The sequence below is a fragment of the Aplysia californica genome, unplaced genomic scaffold, assembly GCF_000002075.1.
Source record: "Aplysia californica isolate F4 #8 unplaced genomic scaffold, AplCal3.0 scaffold00639, whole genome shotgun sequence".
In the NCBI taxonomy this organism is placed as follows: domain Eukaryota; kingdom Metazoa; phylum Mollusca; class Gastropoda; order Aplysiida; family Aplysiidae; genus Aplysia; species Aplysia californica.
Genome location: NW_004797909.1, coordinates 400,965 through 418,606, shown reverse-complemented (window position 1 = coordinate 418,606; position 17,642 = coordinate 400,965). Strand labels below are relative to the sequence as shown.

The 17,642-nt window shown below is 40.8% G+C and overlaps 1 protein-coding gene across 7 annotated transcripts in view; it reads right to left on the bottom strand.

Annotated features, from left to right (window-relative positions):
• Window positions 1-17,642, bottom strand: part of LOC101845270 — a 36,649-nt gene that overhangs the window by 9,132 nt on the left and 9,875 nt on the right. Inside the window, exon 1 of one of the 7 annotated variants that reach the window (XM_005107879.3) lies at window positions 15,861-16,065. The exons of 2 other annotated variants lie outside the window; for them this stretch is intronic. The gene's annotated coding sequence lies outside the window, so the exon portion shown is untranslated. 4 more of the 7 variants (XM_035972283.1, XM_035972282.1, XM_035972281.1 and 1 more) reach the window with 4 other exon arrangements.

The window sequence follows — 17,642 nt, the reverse complement described above, 5'->3', positions numbered from 1 at the left end:
TGGGGCGGGAAGTGTGAGGGAGATACAGACAGTGCGTGCTTCAGGGTACATGCGACAAACATTTCGAAAGGAGACGCACACACCCAATTGTACTCCCCTTAACAAACAGAGAGAAAGGGAGAGCCATTGATCGATCGAAAGAGAGAGAGAAAAAGAGAGAAAGAGAGAGAGAGAGAGAGAGAGAGAGAGAGAGAGAGAAAGAGAGAAAGGAGGGGGTTAGGGAAGGAGGTCACATTGTGCGTGATTGCTGCTCATAAGGAGAACATTACTGAATGGGAATGAAGCTTTACCCTCTTATTTGGGTTTTCTAACCCCCCCCCCCCTCTTTTGACAACCAATTTCATAATACTATTATTACTTTAAGGCTAATGATTTTTTAAAAGAAACATAACTAATTGCAAAATTTGTCTTCGCCCCCTAAAAACCCGAAACAAAACTAAAAAAAAAAAATCCCACCTATAGTTCCAGCCTTTCTGCACTCTCCTCCTGTCCCTACGTTCACGGCTTGCGTTTGCGTGACGTGCGTGGGAAGGTTAATTTTGTCGCACCCCACGGCCAAATCAATTTGATGATTGGCAAACACGTCATAGGAGTTTCAGCGATATTCGGCTTTCACAGAGCTCAGGGCAAGTTCAAAGGCTAGATGATTGGACGAGTAATACAACCCTGGATTATCTCAAATGAAACAGTTCCGGGACAGGGGACAAGGATTATTGCGATGTTTGGGGCAAGGGAATTGCGAGGTTTGGGTTGGGGGAGGGGGTGGGGGTCAGCATCATTCCCTTATCCGCCACGGTCTGATTACTATATCGATATACATTCGAAACTGTCTAAGACGGTCATCAGTTGTCAAGGTAGCTGTCTTACACAATGTCGTTAAAATAAAAAATAAAATACGCAAGAAAGGAAATGGAAAGTGATCGTTTGTACTGGAGATCTTCTTATACAGGTGCTCGTTAGAGCAGGTTCGACTGTATTTTTGAAGAATGTGATATTCTGAAACAATTTTTTAAACCTAATTGTTTTCTGTAATAAATCGTAATCTTCGTACCTATTTTGACCCGAAGAATACACACGATCTTTGTCAAGGAGAATCTTATACAAGTATGTCATCAAACTCACACCCTGAAAAAAATGTTTCCAATTGATCAAGACAAAAAAATAATTTACATATCTTGAAAAAAAATAGCTGGTGAAATAATAATACAACCATAAGTAGGTCGTCGGACATCTGTTCAGATGCCCAACATTTAGATAGTAGTTGTTATTGCATTCTCTTAATTGGTGCTATCTATTGCATGAGCTCAAGAAATATTTTGTCAAAATGTATATCTAAATGTTGAAAAAAAAGCAAGAAAAGATACATGATGTAAATAAATGTGAAACAGTGTCTTAATTGCTCTTAAAAGTGTTTGCTTCCTAAACTAAGTACATAGCAACATCTTGCTAGTGATGCTCAGCTATGTAAAATATCAAACCAAACAATATCAAAGCATTCAAAGACGAGCGATCTATACAAATTTACGTAAGCCATTGATACACAGCGATAACGCAAAATTGACCCTGATAATATTAATTTCCATTGACTCGGCCAGCAGTTGAGCAATCTGTTAAAACCTCAAATTTGGCTCCATGCGCTGTAAAGGTTCCCACGTTGATTAAGTTCCGTGTTCCCAAAAAGGAACGCGTGTAAACAAGAGGAAGCGTTATCAATGAGACAGGGCCAGCTCTTCGCTGTTCATTTCTTCCTTCCATTGCGGCTTGCTCTCATTTATGGGAGGGTGGAATTTAGACATGCCCGGAATTTCCATCCACTTTCGACAATATATGCAGACTCTACAATGCCTCTAGACTGACAGCCAAGGCAATGATTCGGTGAGTCAGAGCAGTACTTCTCGCGGACGGTTCAACAATTTCAAGAAAAACACTGCAAAATCGGGAAGAATCGGGAATCGGGGAGAAAGCAATCCATTTTGTTATAAAGAAGCTATAACAAAAAATCTGACTTCCCAAAATTGCAAATGATAACCTGGAAGTAAAGAAGATATACGTAGGTTTTACTTTGAAAACATACTTGCTGAAAACTTAACAGCAGAATAATAGCAGAACGTCAACAACCAAAACGACTGGGGTCTGTGGTGTAGCGTTTAAGAGCCTTGCTGTTGCACACAGGGGACCCGTGTTCGATTCCTTAGTGGGGAGAGTTTTATTTTCTTGAGTATCTCGGTGTTTCTAGTGGAATGTTGTATCCCTCTCAGTCCGGATAGGCTCTGACAGGAAGGGTCGGGAACACGCTTTTTAAATTATCTAAAACTGTATAAACAGGGGCGTTAAAGGACCTAATAGACTCCCCCCCCCAAAAAAAAAACAAAAAAAAAAACAACCCAAGATAAAGGTATACCAAGTATACGCTCTGATGCAGGTAAGGCCCAGACACAGAACTCACACAAGGAAAAAAAGTCCACCAGCGGTTCCATTTGACGCGGCTGAAAGAGTTGTGGAATAACACGCCCAGATATGATTACCAGCTTAATGGTTCTGAAAAGGTCAGGGGATCTCAGGATATTTTTACTGCTTAAGCAACCGGGGCTTCAATTACTAGATTACCTTTGCTGCATGAAAAAAAAAAAGAAAAAGAAAATACAAAAGGCCCATAATCGTCTTAGGAGAACTTCAGAACTGAAAAGAGAGGAACGACTAATTCTTTCCCAGACTCACAAAGTGCCGGAAAAAATGACTTGGCTACAACAGAGATCAGATATAAAAACATTGGAACAGAATATGGTAGAAAACTACAGTAATGGCAGAGGGTAGCAGTAGCCAATAGTTGTCCTCAGATGAAAGAAACAGACTTATGAAGCAATGGTATATATAAAACTCCCGTAGTAACACGCGAGGAGTCAAAGTAAAGAAAAACTGTCTTTCCTTGATGTCATTTCACTTATTGACCTATTCGTAGTTAGCTGCATGTGGTAGCGTCACAAATCATAAAAAGATCAAGAGATTTTGATCAATACAATCGTCTGATACGACCACAGACTTGAATCACCATAATTAATAGACTAGACCGGGCACTGTCATGGCCGTTGCACTTTGCTCATAAAAAAAAAAACTTCGCTAGGAAGCGTGAGCATCATCGTCATGGGCTCCCAAATGAAGGGCAAAACGCCAGTCTCGCTATAGTCGAGTGGGCACGGCCTTTTTGCCCCGCTTTGTCCTGCATTGCGCGTCTACTGGAATCGTCTAGTGCTCTCTTTTGTGAACCGGAATTACGTCAGAGTGAACAATCTAGTACATTAGTGTACACGTCTATGGGTATGACGCAGTGTCTACATGCAATTCGTGAAGCAATGACGTATGTCTAGGAGCTAAAAGGGGAATATAAAAAGCATAAAATACAATTTCAGATCTTATTTTTCCTATCCCGCGGGACATTCTCTTTCATCTATTGAAAGTGGCCTACTCTTGTAACAATAAATTATGGTTCATAATCTAACAGCATTTTATCATAATTTGAAATATCTCATGACAGAATAACGATTATACTCCTCATTCTAAGAGGGAGTAAAAGCGTATAGTCCTGATAGTCCTCTTTGTATAACCCTCTCCCCCTTGTATAACATACAACAAGCTAACGGTTATTGACTTCTATTTTCTTTCGGTAGAAAATTCACTGCACTCGGAGCAATATTTTCCAGTGGCCACGACTTTTGTGACTCATTATTTTTCTTTTGTTTCTTGTTATTTTGTGATTAAAGAATTGTGGAATATTCGAACCAAAATATAATGAAAACAATTTATTTTACACCTATTATGTTTATATGTGACCGCTGCAAGGGGCAATGGGGCCCAATTCAAGGCTGTTTAAGAGACGAGCTTCTTCGATCCACTGGCCAGGTCAAGCACAAGCTGGGCCCCCACAGAGAGGTAGAAATACAGGGTAAAGTAAACATCCCCACATGGGAATGGAACTGGCATATTTTAAGCGATGAGCCGAGCTATTGCGCCCTCGACGATGGTCCTCTAATGTTAGCAGGAATAACATTTATTGGAGGATATCCATAACTTACATTCTTTTTTTATAGTAGAGGGTTTTACGGCTCTCGCAACTGCATAAGGTCATATGAGCGCCAAGGGGTGGGGGTCAACAAAGAAGTCTTTATAGGGAATCAGACTTAGACTACTCACCTCTTTAGCTTCAACAGCACAAGATCTGCCTCGACTATCAAGGCATCCAAAATAGCAGGTCACAAGGGAGTGACAAACATACAAAAGAAGTACAGGAAAATGACAATAGTAAGGATCAGAAAAGAAAAAGCAGCAGTTCCCTGTTGTAGATCAGGCACAGTTATAAGCGTGATATGAGTCAGCCCATTTACAATTCTACTATGCTTGAACGAGATATGCCCACCCCCCCCCCCCTTTTGGGAATGGCCAAAAGACACTTCAGTCAGCGGCACTGCCCGGGGACTTACATTCTATCTCCGTTTTCAAGTGGTAGAATCGTGACTTGGTGAAAAGTATTAGGTAACGATGATCAACAACGCTTTAGAACTAGAGTAACTATTATCTACAAAAGTAGATTTTGCGCCCCCCCCCCCCCCTCCCCCTTCTAATCTATGAAACGTCTCTGCTCATGACGTCACGGTGACCCAGATAAGACGCTAAGAGAGTGAAGACCCTGGATAATGTGCATTCTAGGTCAAGAAATATCTGAACGAAGGGCTTAGTTTTGTTGTTGTATCTTTACTAGGCTAAATCTCGATCATGTTTCACCAATGCTGAATTTTTTATGTTACTTTTTCTTGGCTAACATATTTTCACAACATGCCTGCTCAATTCCCACTTACGTATTTCTTCTTCATATTTTTATGCTTTTCTCTCATAGTGAGAGGGATAAAGAATATTTCTTGAACCCGAACGTTAACCATTGACAATATACGTTTGCATTAGTCTGTATTGAAATTTTGATATAAGAGGTAGGTTGACTCAATCCTGACTGTCAGCCAACCGGTGCTGTGTTATAGGCGGAACCCATTGGCATCGTTGGTTCCGTTTTGTCGGTCTGGGGCTAACCTGATTGTACTCCACGAGCGGGGAAGAAACCCACGAAACTGACAAAACCGATAAAGCCGATGATGACATTCATTAACAGACGTCTTTGTTTTCTTGGCCGTACGTTTGGCGTTCGGTTTGGACAGTTTGTTTATTTATAGTGTGCCCTGAAGTCAATCTTTATCTTGTAAGGTCAAGTGTCTAAACCAGGGATTGCCAACCTGGGCAGTATCTTCCACTAGTGGGAGATTTGGCCATTTCTGTGGTTTGTGAGGATCACCTGGGTGGTGAGAGATGTTATCTAATGCCCCACGAGTAGGTGAGCGGTATGAAACGTTTAGCTTCGGGGCAGAAGTGGGTGCTGGTTATAAAATGGTTCACAAGCACTAGTCTAAAGGTAACATTGCCAACGCCCGAGGATATCGACCAGAGAAAGTTAGATTCCATGTCTTCCGCGACAGGTCGTGTTTCTGACCCCTGAATTTCAGCCGGCATGAACACTTAACAAACCTAAGCCAAATGTTTGCATTGTCTAAAGAGCAGGGAGCATATCCAATGATTGTATTCAATCATAGTAATAAAAACAGTTAAATGAGAACACTAACACTTTCTAGAGTTGTTCAAAAGGTGACACTAGCCCTAAGAGGACGATTTCAAAGCCTGTCTCAAATTTGCAGATAACAAATTCACATAATGTGCTTAGGAAGATCGATCAACAGAGACATAATTGAAAAAAAAACCCCAACCAACTATACAAGCTGAAACGGTGACCAATGAAAGGGTGGCTGAGGTATTAACTGCACGAAGCGCAAACAGATCAATCGCTGTGAGATCATCAGCCTCCACTGCTTTAATTACACTGTACCGTCTAAACAACAACAAAAATACAAAAAACCCAACAAAACAACAACAGCAACAACAAACCAACACCCCCCTCCCACACCAAAACAAAACAAACTCATCAATGATGCATACACCCACCAAAGAATAGTGAATTCTTGAAGTCCACATCGTTTTAAATTTTCCACTATTTTGCATACAACAATACAGTAGGAACAAGATAATAATAATAATAATAATAATAATAATAATAATAATAATAATAGAAGATAGCATTTGTATAGCGCATATCCCCGCTCAACAGCAGGCTCTATGCGCTTTACACTATATTATTACCCCAGCAGACCACAGAACACTCCGAAACATTCTCAGCTTCCCGGGAAGATGCCTTTTGTAACTCGCTGGTACATGACTAACTCTTGCCAGACATTATTCACGAGTACAGTTTTGTTCCTTATATTTTTTGCTATTGTTAGTATATCAAAGAACCAAATTATGTTATATTTTAGGAACAGTTTTCATTGTTTCCAGTATGTAAGCTTATGAACATCATTTTCAAACGAGTTGCTAGGAATTGATGGAAAGTTAACAACGTCCATGGTTTAAAAAGAAAACACACTTCCCCCCCCCCCCCCCCGTAGGTCAGATGGCAAAAGTGATTCGTTTTGTTATCACCATAAGTGTTTCTTATCGTTGAACACTCTAAACTGTCTCACTGGGTGAGCAAAACGATATATTACGGTCTTTCTTACTTATTCTTCTTCTAGCGAGAGCGAATTTATGTATTCCTTATGCGAAACGGAAGAGCCCATTTGAAACAGGAAGTTGGGGGGCTTTAAAATTAGATTTTCTCATGTCATGCAATTTGTCGGTGACCCACATTTCCCCGTGGAATGCTTTAATTGTCACGTGCCATTACAACATAGGTTTTTCCTCTGAGATGAATAATTATGGAGTCTCTTCTTTTCTCTAATTTTTTTTCAACAACGTGTCTCTTATTTGAAAGATGGCTTCTTTCATTTCAGCATACTTAGCGCATCTACTGATTTTCTGTGGAGCACTAGGATAAAACTGTTGGTACCATGGTAGACTGTCGTTGGGACTACCCGGATTCGAATGGCCAATAAAATAGCATGATATTTAAATTTTATTCCATGGAACTTCGTGTAATTCTAGGCCTGTTAGCCATGGTCCTATAAATAATCATAGGCCAACTGCATTGATAGTTCGGATTATAAATCTTTCACACCCCAGGCTATCAAATGCTATCAAGGAATCCTTGGCCTCTCACTACCATTTTAAATCTATTTTGTATATTTTTCCAAAGTCCTGTTATAGGCGTTGGTAAAACGTCGGCTCACTTGAAGGTCACTACTCGCTACACAAACAAACACCCAACAGAAATCGGCAAACAGCCTCAATAAATGAAACAGTGACGTCTTTTACATCCCTGTCGTGCTATCGAGTAAGTAAAAATCAACGCTAAACCGGTCTCACGTCGATTGGTAGACAAAGCGCAAGGGTCAAGCTTCCGTTTTTCAAGAAAGACAAAAATAATAATATGGACCTTTCTAACTTTCAATCATCTTTCAATACTCTAACATCCATCACATTTTCCAACCGCTTCGCCTTATTGAATAAGAAGTACCCCCCCCCCCTTCTTATTCTGCTTTTCCTGAAAGCTAACACATATTGCAATGATTATGTACGTAATATTAACACCTTTATGAGCACCTTTTTAAACTAATCAGATGGCATCAATGTCGCAGGAAAGGGCAAGGGACAAAAACAAACAAACAACAACAAACAAAACAAAAAGCGAAAACAAAATACCCATTGAAAGTGTCTCACTTGAATGACGTCACGGCAACAGCCACATTTCAATTCAATCAGAGTGAAGACATAAGGTGTGCATTATTTTACAAGAAGTTAAAGATTGATCAAGCAGCCTACATTTGTGTTCAATATGGATGGCTTAAGTTTCCATTTACCGGAGAGCTACCAGTCCTTGTACGATAACGATAGCAGTTGAGGATTACAAATGTATCTATGGAGGCACCAGTTATACATGTCTGTGTTCTGGTGTTGCCTTACTCTATTCAGTCTTTCGATCAAACCGTTTTTGTATGTGAACGAAACACGAAGCCGTGGTTAATTGCTGCCACGAATTTTGCTATGCTACATGTATTTCAGTAATTATGAGTCATTGCGACATTACAATGGTGCCGGACAGTAGATGTAGATTAATATAACCTTGAATCAACGGAGGCGGACTCAGCAATGTAAGTCACTCTTTCACACATCATGAAATAAAAAATGGTGAACTGGTATATTAGGTTCTTTAAGATGCGGGACCGCCGAGTTTAACGTCCATCTCCGAAAGGACCCGAGACAAAACGAATATTCGTGAAAAGTGCCCTTCCCAAGGACACAATGTCGGATTGAGCTAAGGCTCGAACCCCCGAATTCGCAATCTCACGATTACGGGCGGTAGCCTAACCATCAGGCCACCAACGCCACTGATGCACAATGAAATATCAAACTAATTTAATTATTGCCAATGTGAAAAGCATTGCGATCTATTGTGAATCAATCCAGTAGAACAGTGCTTGACAACTTTTTTATAGCTAGTGCCCAGTCTGGTGGGCCCAGAGCAACCTACTAAGGGAACCTAAACAAATTGATAACGAGGAAAGATCAGAGTAACGTAGCTTTCTTAAGAGCATCCGAACAAAAGAGTGAGTGGAGAACCATGATCGCCGATGTCTGTCGCAGATCTGGCACTGGAAGAATGAATGAACCCAGTTATGCCACCTTTTAATTAAGAGTATTAAACTTTCGTTCTGCTCACCTACACGTATTTCCAAGCGGGGCGTTAAATATATACCTGGCACTACCCGGGTGATCCCCACGCCCACCAAAATGACTAAATCAACCTCTATATATCACCCAGGCTGGCAAGCACTGTTGTAGACAGCAATGTTTTTTGTGTTTTTGTTTTTGTTTTTGTAAGTTATTTACGGCGCTCGCAACTGCATAAGGTCATATGAGCGTGCGAGACACATTAAGCACGACTGCCATATTTGACTAAGAGCGTAAATATTTGAGAGGATTCTGTAGTGCGAGCTTGATGAGCGGTCAGTAGCCTTGAGTAACGTGGCGGCGGCTTTTCTGGCCCCAGGGTTATGTCGCAGGCTGCTCCAGGCTAAAAAGAATAACAGATTTTAAAAAAGGGAAAGAAAACAGTTGAGAGAGTTTACAAAAAACCCCAAAAACTTGACAATAGCAAACTGGCAAACGTCAACAATTCATGGGAGTATAGTGTGTTATAATTTGATCAAAATTAAAGGCCAATCGTGAAGGCGTTACATGAAGAAGTAACATAATATTATTGTCTATTGACTCCTCAACCCCATCCCTCAACCCCGAACCCGAAAAAAACTCAATAAAATAGCCCCCCCCCCTCTTTGGTAAAAACCCAACTCTATTTACATTATTTATTACGCAGCCTATTTGGACATTGCCTTCGCCGGCAGCCCGTGCAGTGGCAGATCACAACATTCCAGCAGACAGACAGAGAAAATCGATTAAATAAGGGTTGTGAAAGTGAGGTGACAGACCGGCAAGTCCTCATCTCGTGAAATGATTTGTTTTGAAGGCATCAAAACCTTAAACTGACCCACTCTCTCTGGAAAAAAAAGGTTAAAATTACCCTATCCTGTCTTCTATACATTTGGGTTCTTGGTAGCTTCTCTTCCCCTCCTAACAATATTCATGTATTCAGTTATCGATTTATTCCTTTTTACACCACAGTCATTAGTTAGTATTCTGTCTTGTATCTGTTTGTTCCAACACATCATGTGGAGCTGGGTTTTTTAAAAATCTTCAGCTTGCTGCTTTTGTTAAGGTGGGCTATTTGTGTGTGTGTGTGTGTGTGTGTGTGTGTGTGTGTGTGTGTGTGTGTGCGGGTGGGGGGGGGGGAGTTAAACATTAAACCACAACGGCTTTATAAAGTAAAACTAAACCGCGCAGTGAATCAGCCGGAAAACGACTAACTTGAGTCCCGCGCGCTCAGAATGCGAGTGGCATATCAAAAGTTTTTTTTACCTGACCATGAATGAACAAAAGTAGAAAGCTTAAATTTAGTACAAAGTCTTTCTGTATGTAGTCACCTCCCAGAGTTATACAGGTTTGCCCTCTGTGTATGACCGTGAAAAGACCTTGAGAATAGAGGACCCTCTCTATGTCAGAAAACCAGCCCTTTACCGCTTCTTTGACTTCATCATCATGTTTTTTTACACCAAAATGTTATCGCAGCCTAGGATGGGCAATCAGTTCCATATACGGCATGCATCTCCGTAAAAATATCCTGTAGTTACTTGCCTTTCAAGAACAAATAATTCATGACTGCCCTACGTCCAATTTTCTCCATTTTTATGTTGAAACTGGAGAACAACATACCCCCATTCACGTACAGTGCGCTGGTGGTAACTCTAGTGATCTGAACTTCCCCAAAATTTACAAGCATTCTAGTAAGATGATTGTTGGCTTTCACTCCAAATTTCAGCTTTCTACCTTTATTCCTTCATGGTCAGGTAAAAAAACTTTCGGTATGCCCCTCGTATGACATTATGCACACATGAGAGTTGTAAAACTTTAACCAAACAATGAAACAAAAGCAAACAACAAAAACAACAACAAAAAAGACCTCCAACACCCCCTCCCCTAAAAACAACAACTCCACAACAAACAAATCCAAACTAAACAATTCGGGCATTTGCTTACACAATTTCTAATCGATATAAATCCTCAATAATATTGCCGCACTGCTAAGTGATGTGCACTGCAATGAAGCGTCTGAACTCATATTACCTTGTCTGGGTGAGTTCGGAATTTAAATTTTAACTATCCAATTAAATGAAATGGACAAAAGAAACAAAAACCGTTTGTAAGTAGATTATCAAAGTTAAAGAGAAACAATATTCAACACGAAATACTGCTTAAAATTAAGTTCATTACTTTTGAGGGGATTTGAAAAATTATTTTACAAGTTAGCTTGAAATAGCGAATGATTGCTTCACCAGTACATGTTATATTTACATAATTAGCCAAACAAAGTTTAGCACGTAAGACATATCTACTTTCCAAGCTCTTTGGGAACCCGAAACCATTAAAAAGTTGTCGATCTAGTATTAACTCTATCACATGATACCTTGCAAGCTCGAAGCTTCTCCCCCCGTCTGTGTCGATTATACAAAATGTTTACAAAGTGTGACAATACCAAAGGAGTTTCTGTTCTCTATTTTCGGAGCTTTGCTTTCAAAACCAAGAAGCGTTGTGAGTCCGTTTTGTTTTCGAATAGACATTTCTGGTTGTAATTTTTAAAAGTGCATTAGCAACCGGGGGGGGGGGGGGGGGGGGGTTATAAAACTATAAATAAACTCTTCACAAATAGACCTTGCGCATAATAACGTCGATTATATATTCCGAGTAGTAACATCATGATTTAACTGTAAAAGATCACGTTTGCGAACAAAGAGAAGACGCTCTCTACACAAGAGGATGGATCCACTGGCACAATAATCCATCTCATGGGGATCGAGAGGCAGAGAGAGAGAGGGGAGCAGGATTATATGGAGGGAGCCTCCCCCTGGTCAGGCTGAGAATTACTAGGAGCTTTAATGCCAACTTGATCCAATTATCTCTCCTGTAGCACACCTCGGGATGAGCTAAATTATTCTGGGTCACCAGATGGCTTTCCTTAGGTCGTCTCTAAAATCATTAGCTGGACATGAAAAGTGTTTCAATATTGTAACAGACTATGTAGCGAGCTCATCGCACGAACTGGACAAACCCTCAAAATGTTGACGCTTGAATCCTTGTGGGGCCCCAAAAGTGTGTAAGCTTCTTCCTCCTTAACCCCCGCTGTACCAAGCCCACGACGTTTGAGCTCCGTCGTAGAATTAAGGAGCCTGGCTAGCCGTGAAAGGGTTAAGGAGATATTCCGCGTACAGTTGAAACTAGCAGTTTTTGGACTGCGGCTGGCCTTCAGTCCGTCCTTCTCGACAAACAATGCCAGTCAGTCAGTCAGTTAGTGAGTGAGTGATTGAGTGAGTGAATGAGTGAGTGAGTGAGTGAGTGAGTGAGTGAGTGAGTGAGTGAGTGAGTGAGTCAGTCAGTCAGTCAGTCAGTCAGTCAGTCAGTCAGTCACTTCGTCAGTCATTTAGTCAGTCAGTCAGTAAGTCAGTCAGTCCTGGTGCCTACACCATGCAAATTGGGCACAGCCTGATTTTTGTTGTGGCCAAATAGTCCGACACCCGTCGGCGACAAAATTCTCGTTTACAAATTAATTGAAAATTACGTCTTGTCCTGGAAATCAATAAAACTTTTGAAATCACCTTATCAAAATTAATTGTTCAACTCGAAGGAAGACTCTCTCTCTTTTTCTGTACTTTGAAAAAAAAAAAGCAAAACAGTATTTCTATATCATGATTACATCACGTGGTTTGGTCATGCGTACACAGTGGTCGCCATTCCCATTTCGTTTTTTCCCCGCATTGATGGTAGCCTCCTGTAATTGCAAAACCGTCATACGGTCGGAAGCAGGCCGGGGAGGTCAAAACTTGTCCGTTTTAACTGTATGTGTAATCCCCCTTTTACCTTACAGAGGTCCAAGAACTAAGATGCCGAAACGACCTAAACTATTATGATATCTAAAAATGTACTAAGTTGAAATCAAAACAATAAACATAAACAACCTGACAAACAAGTAAACCTCTCCAGAGGAAGAAGAGATCCATCAGCCAACGAGGTAACAGTTGAACCAGGGAATAGCGGAATTCTTATCGAAACTATTAAAACCTTATCATAAAGCAGCAGAAATATGGTTTCTGGAGAGACTGCTGAGAATAATTAGTATCGTGAAAGGAAAAGAAATCACTCGTATTTGGTGAAACCCACGTGGGACGCTCACGGTTAAAAATAATCAGGAAACGACGAATGCAGTTTTTAGGACACCAGGATAGACATAAAGGTCTTTAACATCTAACACTCACTGGCAAAATGGAAGGCAAACGAGGCAGGGGTAGACCCAGAACAACCTACTTAAAGAACCTGAAGAAATGGGTAACTGGGAAAGGTCAAGGTAACGTAGTTTTTTCAAGAGCTTCCTAGCAAAGAAATGAATTAAGAACCATGATCGCCGATGTCTGCCCAGATCTGGCATTGATGAAGATGATCATAAAGCAATGTGGATGATAATATAGTATAATTTGTCAGGATCCCACACACAATGCAGTTTCAACGGTCCTGGTAACTTGGTAACGACCTCGCTCTGGTTAAAAGATATTTTCAGCCTCTACATTATAAAACATGTGTGTACTGTGTACGTGTCCATGCTTTCCTTAACCTTTCCATTTAACGATGATCATTTCCACGAAGAGTTTGAAATGATTTTTCTGTTGTAAAGAATACATTCTTGAGATGTTATCGATCGTCTCATGCTAATCTGACGGGACTTATTCACTCATGTGAATTATACGAATAGACTCTAATGATTCCTTTTTGGGGAGAGAAAATGTGAAAGTTATTAGGTTATCGAATCGTAACGAGCGTTCCTGAGACCAACACTGTGGAGATCGAAGATGCGCTCCCAAATAGGTTACAGTGACATTTTATTGTTTTGCACAGTATCCCTCAACTGAGAAGACCCAGAAGGCGTCATTATCTCCCTTAGCTGGCCCGTAAATTTAATTTCATCAGCTCCGTCCTCGCAGATGTACCGTTCTGCATCTTGTTTGGCACACACTGTCAACATTCCCTTCACGATAAATCTAATAATCTTCTCCGTTTCCTCTCCTTTAGAATGTCGTGAGGAGGGAAACTTGTTTGCACTGCTTAGCATCCACTTTTCGTGTTATGTTTTGAAAGAAAAGGAAGACTCAAGGAAAATACTTGAGAGAGAGGGAGATAGAGAGAAAGAGAAGGAAAGAGAGAGAGAGAGAGAGAGAGAGGGGGGGAGAGAGAGAGAGAGAGAGAGAGAGAGAGGGAGAGAGAGAGAGAGAGAGAGAGAGAGAGAGAGAGGGAGGGAGGGAGAGAGAGAGAGAATTTCGGTCTTTGAGTGAGGGTGAGGGGGGGGGGGGAATAACCAAGCACAGTATTCTTCTTCTGCGCGTCATTGTGTTTAAGCTTTGTTTGAAGTGACTATAATGCGCTTGGATCGACTGAGTAGAACAGACTTAAGTGCATGTACTTTTTTCAGGTATGAAAAGCTCTCCACAGTAATAAACAACCTCCAGTCTAACTATTACAAGTCTCACAGCTTAATTAAAAGAAACTTTAATGTTCTCTGTTAACATTAGCGATGCAGAGAGATATCAGCATTAGACAAGAATACCGTAACAAACAGGAGACTTTCAATTTCAATGTAAAAGCGTTATTCTCAACTACCTAACTATAGCCCCAGGGCTCTCAGGAAGAGAGAGAGAGAGAGAGAGAGAGAGAGAGAGAGAGAGAGAGAGAGAGAGAGTAAACAGAATAAGATAGTTCTGCTGTTCACAAAGAAATTAGGGGGCTCTCGTGGCTTAGAGGTTAAAGTGAAGTGTTCGCCTCTCATTCAAAGGTCCCGGGTTCAAATTCGGGCAGCGACGTACAATTTTCTTCTCTAAAGTTTTCTCTTTTCACTTCCTTTCCTGCTCTCTAGCAATGTTTTGTTGCCTGTTTTCGTCTCCAATTTCTTCCCACACCCCTTCACCTCCTGTGCCTCCTGCTCTGTGCTCGTGTCTCTTTCTGCAGCCTTTCTACTGCTACTCCTTAGCTCCTTCTTACTGCTGTCTTTCAGCTACACCCCTGATCTTCTGGCAGGGAAGAGCTTCACCTAGCCTTCTTGGACAAGGGCTAAAAATCTCGGGGGTCCCGTGTGCAAGTTGCCCACGTAAAAAATCCCTTCGTGATGCAAAATCGATAAGAGTAGGTTTCGCATGTCACCAGGGCAAAATTCAAAATTTGCTACCTACTGAAAATGTTTAATGTGTCCCTCGCGCTCATAATATGACCTATGCAGTTGCAAGCGCCACAAAACCCTTACCAAGCCCCACCCGCAAAAAAAACAAACAACAACAACAACAACAACAACAACAGCAACAACAAAACCACAAAAACAAACAAACAACAAACAACAACAACAAGCCAACAAACAAAAACAAAGAAATTAGCCTGTCCAGGAGGCAGAGATGTTGTAAGTACAGAGTGATCTCCCAAAAACTGTACAACTTTTTTTGGTTTATATTTTCATCCACACTGAAGTTATGCCCTTCAAAATTGTACACAACATTTAGAAGTCAGAAGGAATTTGTCTGATATTCTTTGTAGAAAAATCCACAGAATAGTTTTGTAGCGCGTGTAACAATTTATTACTCTTTGATGTCATCAATATGTACGAAAGTGTCTGTGTAGAGTTTTGTGGGATTGGTACAGGAGAGAGAGAAAGAGAGAGACAGAGAGAGAGAGAGAGAGAGAGAGAGAGAGAGAGAGAGAGAGAGAGAGAGAGAGAGAGAGAGAGTAAGAGAGACAGAGACAGAAACAGAGACAGAGTAAGAGACAGAGTAAGAGAGAGAGAGAAAGAGGATTACTGTAGGAGCTGTGCGTTGTTCTTTGTATTATTATACATTGCATTTAGCACTCTTTTTCAAAATGCACTATATAAATGCAATTTATTATTATAATTATTATTCTTATAATAACATTATTAAAATGAGCAGACATTTCAGGTAATGCGTAACAAGTGCATGAATCGTCAGATGTGATATTCCAAACTGCACACACATAACAAACCAGAACCTTCTTGAAAGTAAATCCAGAAAAAAGTTGACTAGAGTAATTAATTGTAGAAACCAAAAACACTTCAGGTCAACTCGACAACTTTCATATTGCAGAACAAGGTATCAATAATTATTTCCCGAAATCACCTTTCATTCTCACAGTCACAATGCGTTACCCTAAATCCGAACGGGGGAAATAATAATATGGCACCACATTCTGGTCACTGTTGCTCGTTAATTTATTCTCCCTCGCCTCGTCAGAGCTGGCGTTGTCTCTTCGCGGCAGACGCAGGAAGAGGAGCAGACTTGGCTTGGCCAGGCCACTTTTACGACATGGTCTGGAATTTCGCGCTTTTACTGACCGACCCCAGAACTTCTCGCGAAATCGGAATTTTCCTCCAACCTTTCGAGTTCTATTTTGCGTCCTGTTCCAGAAGGTAACGTCTGGTACGTAGACGTCTTTTCGAATGAACAATTTTATTAATTTTATTATTTGCTATGGGTTTGCTGGTAGAAGTCTACTTGTGCCCTCCATTCGGAATTTATTTGAACTATTACGCACGTCTGGGCCCTCTACTCTCTGTGAGGCAACTTGTCGGTCGCTGTGACGTCATTCGAAAATGATATTTTAAACATTTTCTTTGGTTCAGGGGTTGGGGGGGGGGGGTGATTCACTCTATACTTTCCCCTAATTTTGCACGTCAACTCAAAGTAACAAGTTGTAACATGGGACTGTGTCCGGTTTAGAGAGTAATTATTTTATGATCGCCTCTAAAAAGCACGCCATGGGTCACTTTCGAGGGATGAGCCGTCTCCATTATGTTGCACTGCTTATATAGATCTAGAGAAAAACACTTTGGATTTTTATGAAGCGTATGAACGTGAGGATTTTTTTTCCTACAATGAGTTCCACACACTATAACAGACATATCATAACTCTATCAGAAATGCAAGCTACTCGTTTGTACAATGGTGAACTGAGGACGACAGTTCGATATGATTTTGGTTTGGGTATTTCATCCATTTCTTTCAGAGGAACCGAAAATCTTTTCGAGAATCTTTTATGGGGGGTTGAAAATCCAACACCCCAGTGTTAGTTAAGGGTGGCTTTTAATTCACGATGTGGCTACACCGCTTAAGAAGCAAAAATTTGCAGAATTTAACTGGGTCCCTTCCATTCTGTATAGCGTCTTTCTAAACTTACATCACGTCAGTCCAAAGGTGGCCGCCCTTTGGAGAAAGAGAGACATCTAATGTGTGCACTTCGTCAACGAAGGTCCGTGTGTGGGGGCATACTACATTTAGCTTTACCGAAACATAAGCTAACTGGACAGTCTGAAGATGTCTGGGAGCTGGAAAAATGTCCCTTAAAGATTACAGTCTTTGCACGAGATAAATTGCATCCCTTTTCTATTTCTATTTTTTTCTTGTTCTCTTTTCGCTGTTTTTTTTTCTTTATTGTCTTTTTTAAAAAGCATTTATATAAAGTTTTATTGTTTTCCTCAAATATTGTGCCTCTTTTAGCTTCAATAGTTTACTCTAAGAATGTGAGCACCTTTAGTAAAAATACATTTTAGTCAACTTTGAGCCCTTATAGTCGGATATTTCTTTAGAGCAACAGTTGGGTGGCTGGGACGTCACACTTTCAATTCATGACGCTTTCATCAAGTAACTGAGTTCAAGAAAACTTTTGCAATTTTTTTATCTGAACTTCCGCTCAAAAGTGGCGAAGTGTAGGTTAATGGTGAACATTAAAACAGGTTTGAGTAGCCTTCTGGCGGAACAGAGCCCATTCTGTCCAGACAAAGGAAGCACGTGGGCCGCTCTCGGATGTAAATACGAGATAGAGGGCGCCTCTAACGATATCCGGCACGATCGGCTTATTCCCCTGGCTGCTGGCTACTTCAACGATAGAAGGAGAGAGAGAGA